This window comes from Zophobas morio, unplaced genomic scaffold (genome assembly GCF_036711695.1).
Source record: "Zophobas morio isolate AGI-343-1 ecotype UQ-CSIRO unplaced genomic scaffold, CSIRO_AGI_Zmor_V1 ptg000058l, whole genome shotgun sequence".
Classification (NCBI taxonomy): domain Eukaryota; kingdom Metazoa; phylum Arthropoda; class Insecta; order Coleoptera; family Tenebrionidae; genus Zophobas; species Zophobas morio.
The window spans coordinates 4,486,520-4,497,523 of NW_026972163.1; the positions used below are offsets into that span (position 1 = coordinate 4,486,520).

General features: G+C 29.9%; 4 long non-coding RNA genes across 6 annotated transcripts; 3 read left to right on the forward strand and 1 right to left on the reverse strand.

The window, feature by feature from the left end:
* Positions 1–1,249: 1,249 nt before the first annotated feature.
* On the forward strand, positions 1,250–1,708 carry LOC135143355 (uncharacterized). The gene is made up of 2 exons (XR_010282765.1): positions 1,250–1,438; positions 1,496–1,708. It is a non-coding gene; the product is annotated as an uncharacterized LOC135143355 (long non-coding RNA).
* A 1,587-nt stretch (positions 1,709–3,295) lies between these two features.
* LOC135143155 (uncharacterized) lies at positions 3,296–3,846 on the reverse strand. 2 transcript variants are annotated; one of them, XR_010282699.1, is made up of 3 exons: positions 3,798–3,812; positions 3,627–3,740; positions 3,296–3,489 (listed from the first exon to the last, which is right to left on the reverse strand). It is a non-coding gene; the product is annotated as an uncharacterized LOC135143155 (long non-coding RNA). The 2 variants fall into 2 exon arrangements; XR_010282698.1 differs by having other exon boundaries at positions 3,627–3,846.
* Positions 3,847–3,989: 143 nt separating this feature from the next.
* Positions 3,990–4,424, forward strand: LOC135143154 (uncharacterized). Its single transcript, XR_010282697.1, has 2 exons — positions 3,990–4,097; positions 4,178–4,424. It is a non-coding gene; the product is annotated as an uncharacterized LOC135143154 (long non-coding RNA).
* Positions 4,425–9,343: 4,919 nt separating this feature from the next.
* LOC135143301 (uncharacterized) lies at positions 9,344–9,856 on the forward strand. Of its 2 annotated transcripts, none has more exons than XR_010282746.1 (3): positions 9,344–9,361; positions 9,416–9,497; positions 9,592–9,856. It is a non-coding gene; the product is annotated as an uncharacterized LOC135143301 (long non-coding RNA). The 2 variants fall into 2 exon arrangements; XR_010282745.1 differs by having other exon boundaries at positions 9,347–9,361; positions 9,413–9,497.
* The last annotated feature ends 1,148 nt before the right edge of the window (positions 9,857–11,004 follow it).

Genomic DNA, 11,004 nt, shown 5'->3' on the forward strand with positions numbered 1-11,004 from the left:
TAATTTGATTATCATTGAAAAAATACTATCTTACTCTAAAAATGAGGTTTTTCAATAATGCTATAACCAACAACTGAATGCTACTATACTGGATAATTTGCAACATTTGGGGTCGGTTTATAGAACAGCGAATTAAATATTTAATCCGCGATTAGTTTAACAGAGGATTAAAATGTGGAATATGAAGTCGTGATTGGTTAAAACCTGCACGTTGCCTAGCGACGAACCTCAATTAAAAGTTAATCGCGAATTAACTTTAACTTCGCTTTCTGTAAATTGGGTCTTAAACAGCTAACACATCTTTCATTATCATTACACACCATGTGAATTGTAAAAAACTGGTCGTAGCATATTTCGATAGAACTTCTCTTGCCTCGGAAGTACAAGTCCAATAAATTAAGTTTCTTTGAAAAATTACAAAATTAGATTTTGCGATGTTTTTTTTGTGATAATCTCTATACTTAAAGTAGAAACCAGCAGCGTATATAGATAACACTCCCGCAGCTTCCGTGCCGTGGGGGCGCAAATCGCAAGTACGGACATAGATAATATGCAGCGCGCTAAAAGAGTTAAAAAAAAACGAAAGGCCAAGTTTGGCATCGAATGCGAGACCGCCGGTCCGCGTTTTGTGGTGCTATCCACTGAACGACGGTCGGAATATTGTACGTTAATGGTAACCTCTTATTATGCTGTTTCAAAATTCAAAACGGATTCGTACACCATACGCATAGGGGCATATTGCTATATAACATTCAAATGGACGGACGGAAATGGGAGACCAGTTTTTGGTACTGTTGGGGTCATGAAATGTCGAAAAAACATAAAAGTGGCCATTTGTCCGACGGACTCGACTACTATACTTCCTTAGTTTACGCTCGGGAAGAAAAACGTGAAAATCACTTTCTCAAACAGAATTTGGAAACAAATGTGTCTTTAAAAACTGCATAGAACTCTGGTTTTCGTTTGTTTATTTTGTGTTTACGTAATTACTAAAACCAAAATAACCGACTACATGAATACTAATTAATAACGTGGTTGTCACTTATATGTTAAAATATTTGAATAAAAAATAATTAATTTTAAGTTTAACATTTTTTCAACATAACAGTTGTTTACAAATAGTAAACCAAATGATAAATGTTACTAAGTAACTTTTAAAACAAACACAAAAGTGCATTGTAATGAAAATAAACTTTGTCTTAATAAAAATTGTGCCTATATACAATTAATTTAAAGATTAGTAATTACAGAAACTGAAAAACTTGATCTAATTAGCATTAACTCAGCAGGTGTGTCTATTACGTTTTGATTTGCCTCCCAAATAGTACCAGACACACCCTTTTTAAGAGTACAAGTATAAAATGTCTAAATTTTCAAGAGAACAATCAGATCTGATTTGATACAAGTCGAACCAACAATCTACAAAATGTTCAAACTGGTAAGATAGTGTTTGTTAGCGTAGTATTTTATTGATTACACTTATTTATTTTCATAGCTTTTGTTGTTTGCCCTTTTGGCTTTCGCTCTGGCTGTACCTAAAGCCAATCCCCAATTCTACTACGGAAACTTGGGTTATGGAGGTTACTACGGATATGGAGGATATGCTGCCGCTGTTCCCTACGCCTATGGTGCTGCAATTTATTAAATGATGCATTGTTGTTACACACTTCAACTAGATTAGGATAATAAATAGTGAAAAATATTAAAACTAGTGTTTATTTAATATTTATATACTTTCCTATTAATGTGGAGTTAATATTATTCTGTATGTTTTTTACCCTTGTAAGGATCATTTGGATAAACGCCAAATTGCATATTTTCTTGGTCCTAGAAAACGAAAAGGCAGGTTGGGCTTTTGTTGCTGGCGACTTAATTGGAAACATAATTTCAAGAACTAAAGAGAACTTTATTTTCTCATAAAGAGGAACAAACGCCAAATAAAATTTTGTAATTTTTAAATGTAATAATTGTAATTGTAGTTTATTAATCCGTTTCTGATAGATTCCCATTTTCAAATATTGGGATTTTTATCAACAAATTACTTTATAATTTCAATTACATAATAGATTTCGTTCATACTTCTCTAAGGTTTTAAAGCGATTTATGAATTACAGAAACCGCAATTGATTTATTTATCTTGTTCAAAACAATTGATGATGTCATTTTAAAAATTAGCATAATGACGATTAATTTTATCTACAATCTTTTAAAATGCTCATCTACTATCTCCAAAATTTTTTAAATACATTTTCTAATGAGAATTACATTGTACTCGTATGTATAAGAACTGTCGTCTCAAAAAATATCAAATTATCCTGAAATGAAAAATATAACTATAGTAAAAAGGGAGTTTTATTTATAAGTATAAACTATGGAATTATTTTGACGAGTTTCATATTTTTTCGACCTTTCATAGCTTGTAAAATACGAAAATATCATTTCCATCTGTCTGTCTGAAACTATTCAATCGATTAAGGTGAAATTTCAGATTATCATGTACCTATGTAGTTGTTAAAACGTGAATCAAAATAATTATGTCCGGTCATCCTCTTTAGATATTTTATAACGTTATCTCAAAATTTTGGAAAGTAAATGATGTATGTCTATTCTAAAATCACATATATTTAGGTTATCCAAAAACAAAACAAAAAATTGTAAAATAAAATGTTACAGTTTTTTTATAACTTACATGGCCAATTTTTTTGAATTTTTGATGGCACCGGTTAAAATTATAGAATATAATATATAATAAATACATACATGCCTTGAGATGCAATATTGTTTGTGCTTGAGTAATATAGGTAATATGTAGTTTTTCCAAAAGTTTAGGAATATATTACTGTTCTTATTACAATACACACAGCTGCTTTACTGGTGGTTTAATACTTTAATTAGATAATAATAATGATAACGTATTCATCATAAAAAAACCATGTAGGGTTATAACTGCGATAGGAATAATAATCAACAAGAGTTCTTTGGTTGAAATATGGTGAAATATTACACCCTAATATGCTTATCGAAGGGAGAATAATGATATAATTTCACTTTAATAAAAGGGTAACATATTATCACCACAGTAATAGATATATGCAAGTAATTAATATAAAATCAAATAATTTGTTCCAAATGTCTGTGTTGATTTTATTTTTTAATATTTTTAATTTTGTATTTATAAAGATTTCTTTAATTGCAGTGGATACGTTATCCTTACTGAGATACTGCATTTTAGTGTAGTAATACAGATTGGCTGAATGAGAGAGGATGATTTGTATAACGTCAAAAACAAAAAACATTTAATTTACTAATGTATTTATTCAGTCAAAGGTCTTATAGAATGTAGCTGCCGACGTAGGGGGCATATCCGCCGTAGTAGCCGCCATAGCCGCCATAGCCATATCCTAATCCGGCTCCGTAAAGACCCAAATACTGAGGCGCAGGTTTTGGAGCGGCCAAGGCGAAAGCCAAAAGAGCGGCCAAGAAAACAAACTGAAAGGAAAAAACTTAATTAACGAAACAATGAAAGTTAAAACCTATATTTTCTTAATAACTACAGAATTTTATAAATATTCATTATTAGGAACATTTTTTAAATTCATGTAATACACAATGACAGTTGTACTTACAAGTTTGAACATCGTGGTTGTTGCGTAGGTAACTTGCAGAAAACAAATTATGCGACTGAAACTTATGCTCAGGGGTTTTATACAAAATTTGGGAGGTGTGAAAAAGATGAAGACCTTCAAATTAGTAGCTAAAGATTACACAGGCTTTCATGTTGAGGGGATGTGCTTTACCGTTTTGCAGAAGGTCACAAGAAAGTATTTTACGTCTCTTTGTTTGAAAACATAAATAACACGTTTTCGAAGAACTTGATATTTAAATTTAAACTTTTTTTAAGTAGCCACGTTGCCTTTTAATTGGTAATGTTGACCCACTTAACATTTTGGAGGCTGGTGTGCGAACTTCCTGCTTTTGCGTTGTAGCTTCGAAAGACACACCCCCGAAGATTAGTATAAATATTGTAGGCAAACTTAGTTTCGTCAGTGTTTGCTACTGACAAGCTATCACAACAACTATTCAAAATGTTCAAACTTGTAAGTACTTTTAATTATTCCAACCTAAAATTTAGCAAGTATGAAAAATGGTTATTAATGTTTCTTAATATTTTTTACAGTTCGTCTTCTTGGCTGCCCTCTTGGCTTTCGCCTTGGCTTCTCCTAAACCTGTTCCACAGTACGTTCTTGGAGGTTTGGGATATGGTACCTATGGAGCCTATTCCCCTTACAGCTACGGATTGGGCTACGGTTATGGCGGATACGTTTTTTAAAAAATAAATGTGATTTGATTTTAGTCAAAAGTTCGACCATCTGACTCTTCTTTGTAATTTGTTTTGGTTTGAATAAAATTTCTTAGGTTAAAAATGAATCTTTTTTTACAACATATGTAAAACACATAATTTCTACTCTGAGTATACGTGCCTAAACAAGAACATGATCCTCAATAATTACATAAATGATTCTTGATATTAAAAATAAGAAATAAAATTTTTATATAGAAAAGATTGAAATATAATACTCCTAACGAATATATGCAACAAAAGATAAAAAACACCGTACTGATGATTATTATTGGCGAATATTACCCAAAATATAGCAAATTTTATTAAGCCTGTAATAAAACTTCACATTAAAAATTTATGTTGAAAAGACGTAAAAGTGGTTACATTTTATTATGTTATTATATATTTATTAAATTATAAAACTAGTTTATTTCATTAGTAGTGGTATGCAGTTGAATTTCAGTCCTCATGTGAATAATAATTCGGCTACTTACGTTTCTCAGTTTCCACATTTTATCTATTTTTCAGCGTTCTGTACACTTGCGCATTTTTGTTTTGATATTTTTAATCCAGTGCTCAAAGATTTAAACTGTGTCGACGTATTATCAGGTTTAAATAATTTGGTATTTCTTACTCACCTTGATAATGATATTGGCGTGAACTTATCCTTCAGTATAAGTATTCCTTACCGCAAATGGTCTTTAACATATTTAATTGTCGAAAACATATGTTGCAATCACCGAAATAAAATTATACTTCTGACGTATTCAACATATTAATGAAAATGATTCACCTGTATGAAATGAACCACATACCTGGTTATTTATGAGATGTTATTTGGTTATATCCTGGAACATTATGTAGCGCATTTAATATTCAAAACAGGACAACAAAATTCAAATCAGCTTAAATTTCCTGCTTCAGTCTCAGCCCTGACCACTCTCGTTTGCGAAGTTGTGCAGTTTACTCTTGGGAACGGTAGCAAAACCATGCTCAAAAACAAACTTGTAAGTAAAATGCTTGTATTAAAATTTTATTCTATTAACATTCGGTTTCTTGTTTAGTTGTTATATTTATTAATTGTGGCTGTTCTCTGCTTGTGGACGATCGAAGCTGCGCCACAAATAAAGACGTTCTTCTCTGTATACAGTCACCGTCCTTACTTTGGAGATGCGGGGGTGGCGAGCTATGATGTGAAGTATTTTGGTACTTTCGGATCGCCTAATTCATTTGGAGAACACTTTTAATGAATGTAATTACTTATTCATTGGATTCGATACATGGCAACATAAAATATTTATTGCATTATTAATACATCATGCTGTAGTTAAACACTTTAATAAACTTATATGTGAAACAAATATTTTTTTCTATACATATACATTTTTTAAAATGCGCAATATTTGAATTATGTGCGACACAATTGTTTTTTAGAAGAAAACAGAAAATTATCTACTTTTTAAGTAATTGAGGAATTTAAGTAGGTATTTATTTTTGTGGCATGAATGATCTGATTTTTCTTCCCGAGCATAAGCTAAGGAAGTAAAATTATCGAGTCCATCGAGCAAATTGCCACTTTCATATTTTCTTGACGTGTCATGATCTCTAGCGTACGAAAAAAGTGGTCTCCCGTTCACATCTGTCTGTTTGTCCGGTTATTGTCAGATTTTGTATGTATAGTAGGAATATCGTCTAGATGGTTAAACGCTAACTAAAATTTGGTTAATCATCCCCACCACCAATGGGATGATGTCATCTCCAAAATTTATAATATGTAGTAAGTTTTTTTTTTAATTTTATAAATTAAGATACTCCTGTACTTGTGCTGTGTGAATCCGTGTCAAATTTTCACCCTAGCTATCCAGAACTTAAAAAAAAAATCAAAACTGTATAACAGTAATTTAACTTTACAAAACCGAATGCTCTGAAATCTTGTAAATATTTTAAGGTTGTCGCAATCGTGGTAAACTTTGCCGAATAAATTCTCTCTGAAATATGCAAAATAGTATGACGTTTATCAACGCACTCATAGTTTTTAGTATTACTCATAAAGGCTGACTCAAAAAATCAATGAAAGAGTCAATTTATTTTATTCATTAAATCAGGAACTGCCCAACCGATTGTTTTGAAATCTTAAATTTATCGTAAGCGCAATACATTTTTGATCAAAATACATCTGTTTATCCCTTCAAAAAATGGATGACATCATTTCAAAATTTTGTTAAATAAATCCTTTCCAAAATGTGCAAAATATGATGAGTCTAAACTTGTGATTTATCATTGCATTAAAAGCTTTTAAATTTCTTATACAGGTTGACTCATAAAATTAATTAATGAGTCAGTTTATTTTATTAATTAAATCAAGAACGGCTGCCTCCATTTTCTCGAGGATTGGGGAATACAATACTATTATTATTAATATTAAATTCCACCTATCCAAAGTGTCTTTGCGAAAATAATGATGACGTCACCACAAAATTTTCTTAAGGGAAAACTCATTTGAAACATATGCTTAGCACGCTTCTTTACATTTACTTTACGTTACATATATATCTTTATTTTAAATTGTAAAGGTTCTCATTAAAAAAACAAAATTTGCATAATCCAATTTTATAATTTTTCGAAAAAGTTGTATTTGTTTTGTTGTTCTTCAGGGGCGAGGGAACTTCTGTCGAAATAACATTCGACCATTTTCTTTTGTAGAAACCACTAATTTAATTTTTATTGTATTGTCTGTCTAAATCCGCGTTTCCCATTTTTTGTTTATTATAATTATGTACTTTATTTTATAGATAAATATATTATTATTACTATATTATTTTAGATCCATCACTGATCCGGAAATGACCGGCAATCATGCAAGTCAAAAACAGACATCAATTTATAAAATCAAAGAAAAAAATTAAGAATCTAATATTTTTAAAAATGTGTGTTAATTTGGAAATAAAGCTATAATTACAAATTTCCTTCTATGTAGCAGTACTCGGATTATCGTGAATTTGTTAACGTAATAACAAGATTTATTGTCTATATCTTTTTAAAAATAATGATGTCTCAAAATTTTGCTTAGTAAACTTGTGGTTTAATAATTCGTTAGGTATTATTTTTAAATTTAATTAGGGTACTGTACTAAAATAACAAAAAAGTATTGCAATGTAATTTGAAAGTTGTTTTAGAAACTGCATAACCGGCTTAACGGAAACTTTAGTAAAAGCAACATTTTAATTAAAATTATCTACATATTTATCTTTTTCCGAAAACTGCCAATGATACATGTATTTTCCAGAAATTCTGGGAACGTATTAATTTTGTGATTAATATTAGACTGTATAATATGAAAATTAATATAATTTACCTTTACAAAAAATTTCAAGGAAAATGTATTCTGAGAAACGGTATGATGTTTCTATTTTTTAAAGTTATTTACTAAGTTGTTTAAAACGGTAATCTATAAATCGATTCATTTTATACTTTTTCACCTCTTGTGCATAAGCGAAGAAAGTATTGTAATCGAGTCTACCGGACGACTTGCTACCGTCATGTTTTCTCTGGTTTCTCTCGTTTCCGTCTGTCTGTTGTTTGTATCGATTTTTATTACAAACTATCGGACCATTTGTTGTCAAATTTTTGGTGTATATTATGAATATCATGTAGATGGTAAAACGCTAACAAAAATTTGGCTAATCATCCCCACCAACAATGAGACGACATTATGTAAAAAATTTACTATAGTAAATCTGATTAAAATTTTATAAAATAACATACTCATGCACTTGTGGTTTATAATTCCGTGTTGTGTTTATCCTAAAAATCAAAATTGCATCAAATCTTTTGCAATTTAACTTAAGGTTATCGTAAGTATGGTAAATTGTTAATAGAGCAATGCATCCGTTTATTCCCTTCCAAAAAATGGATGACGTCAGCTCAAAATTTTGCTGAATAAATCTTATCCAAAGTATGAAAAATGTCATGAGTGGTTTATCAATGCATTTATATTTTTTAGAATTATTTATATAGGTGATCTAAAAAAATGTGACAATTTGTTTTATTAATCAAATCAAGAACTGATCGCCTCATGTTCCCGAAAATTTTAGTATACCCTACTGTTATTACTAGTATTACACTGCCCTGAATAAAATTATATACGTGTCTTTAGTTAAACGTTGATGACGTCACCACGAAATTTTGTTATGGAAAAACTCACTTGAAACATAAGCGAGCATGTTATACTTCTTTATCTATTCATTAACAGTTCACCCATATCAAGGGTTGCAAATAAGTACATCAAATCTTTTGTGTATCACCACAAGAAATAATCTAAGGACATTAAATCTGGTCTTCAACCTGGCTATCGAGAAGGGCTTCTACTACCTATCCAATTTTTATAATAAATATTTTTTAGAATTAGAAAATTGAACTATTTTCGATGTGCAACACAGAAATATTGTAGTAGTCAAAAATTAAGAGTAGTAGGTAATGTAATTGTGTTTACACATGTGTTTTTATTATATATATTTCTTCATTTAAATAATTTCATTTCTATTATTTTACAGTTAAAACTAAGAGAATACACATAAATGTTTAAAAATATATACTTTGCTATTTTAAAAATAATAGGTTTACGTCGCGACCTGGGATCTGATGTATGGGGGCAAAATGGATTATTTTTTAGTATTTTAGGAATTACAAAACGTCGAGAATACAGTGAATATTATTTCGTTTCTATACACTAATGATGTATTCGTACATCTTTTATTTAATTATTCTTATATGCGACTTGGGCGGCATCCTGCTACAATTTTGCATTACCTTACTATAGCTTTTCAAACTGGAGTAAACATATACATAAACACGAGTTTTTTTACTGCACCGTTTAGTAATTACTATTATTAGGTACCGTCTCTATTAACGGTAATTATTCTAACGACGTTTCTTTAGTAAGTGTTCAGGTTTTTGTTTTGATTTATATGAGATAGTTGTGTTTTTAAATAGACATCCTTGTCTTCTTGCAAAAAACTAGTAAGTGAACATGTTGATTAGTCATATGACCAAATTATGGATTCTATTTAGTAGGTATATAAGGAAGATCCACACAATACAGTATTATAGGTTAGTAGAACCAGTGCTACTGATCAGATTCATCATGTTCAAATTGGTGAGTACTGACGTAAAGTATTTTAGTGGTTGCTCTTAAAAAACTACATTACTTTTTTTAATTGTCGTATTAACTAAGTAAATTTTGTCTTTAGCTCTTTTTCTTTGCCTTGCTGGCCATCGCTTTGGCTCTTCCCAAACCTGCGCCAGTTCCAGATCCCCAATGGTACACAGTGGGGGCAGTACCTTATGCAGCCTATTACCCTACTTACGGATGGGGTGCAGTGGTTTACTAGAAGACACATTGGCTGGATATTTGGTCTACATTTATAATTAGTGCGTTTGTTATATAAAAGTTAAGAGAAAAATATATCATCTCTGTAATATAAAAATAATAAAAAAATATATAAGTAAAACATATTCAGTAAGTTAGTTACAATTTACAGTATACGAGTATTTAGCAATTTAAAATTATGGAATTGTATACATGACAAATATTTTAATATTAAAAAATATTAGAAGATGCGGTCTTTATATGCAGAAATAATTCATTTGATAAAGATAGTTAAAAATTACAAATAAGAAATTAATAATAAAACTGTAACACATACACCCGTTGAATAGTCATCGTACAATAAAAAAAATATGATGGTAGATTTACAACAATTATGCGAGCTATGTAAAGTAAAATCGATGTTAGTAAACATATAATAAATATATAGAAGATAAAGGTAAAAATAAAATAAAAATCTTTGGATTTATTTACACAGAACGGTCCTCACTTTTGCTGTATCATTATTTCCACGACATATAACTGCATTTCAGAATGTGCCTTTAAAGTAACAACTGCATAATAATTTCTAAAATATAAATGAAACGAATCAAATTTATTATTTGCTTAAATTGCAAGGAAGAGCGGTCTGGCTTAGGATACATAAAATAAAATGACAAGCTAAATAAAGAGTACACATATAAATGAATTACTTTGTAAGCAGGTTAAAAATTCAAGTAATATTTTTAGGTAGAAATAATATTAGAAACTTATTTTGTTATATTATTTTTGCAATTTTGGATCAATATGACGATATTTTCTTATCATTTTGAGTGCTAACGTAGATTTTCATATTGCAACCGGTGTCAATATTAAAAATTAATAATTGCAATTTTTATGAAAATTTTATTGAAAATTTTATTTAGAATTAAAATATAAAGTACCTTCGTATTAATGCAATTTAGGGCTCCATTCTTCAAAACGGCGGTATGTCGTTTCGTAGGCGAATTTTTAGGAGATTAAATATGACAGGCCCTTTTGTGCGGTAATTTTAAGAACAATGTCGTCTTCATCTGAAGCACTCATTTTTTTTAAACACAATGAAATAACCACAAACTTTTAACATAATGAAAACTGAATCTCATAATTGTTTTTGTCATTTATTATAAAAACGGCAGTAATCAAGGAAAATATTTTCAGCCACTTAACTTTTAATTGAAATTTATTCGCGCCACCATAATTGAAATGTATAATTATTATTATTATTTAGGACCATTTTTGTAAAATTGCAAAAAGT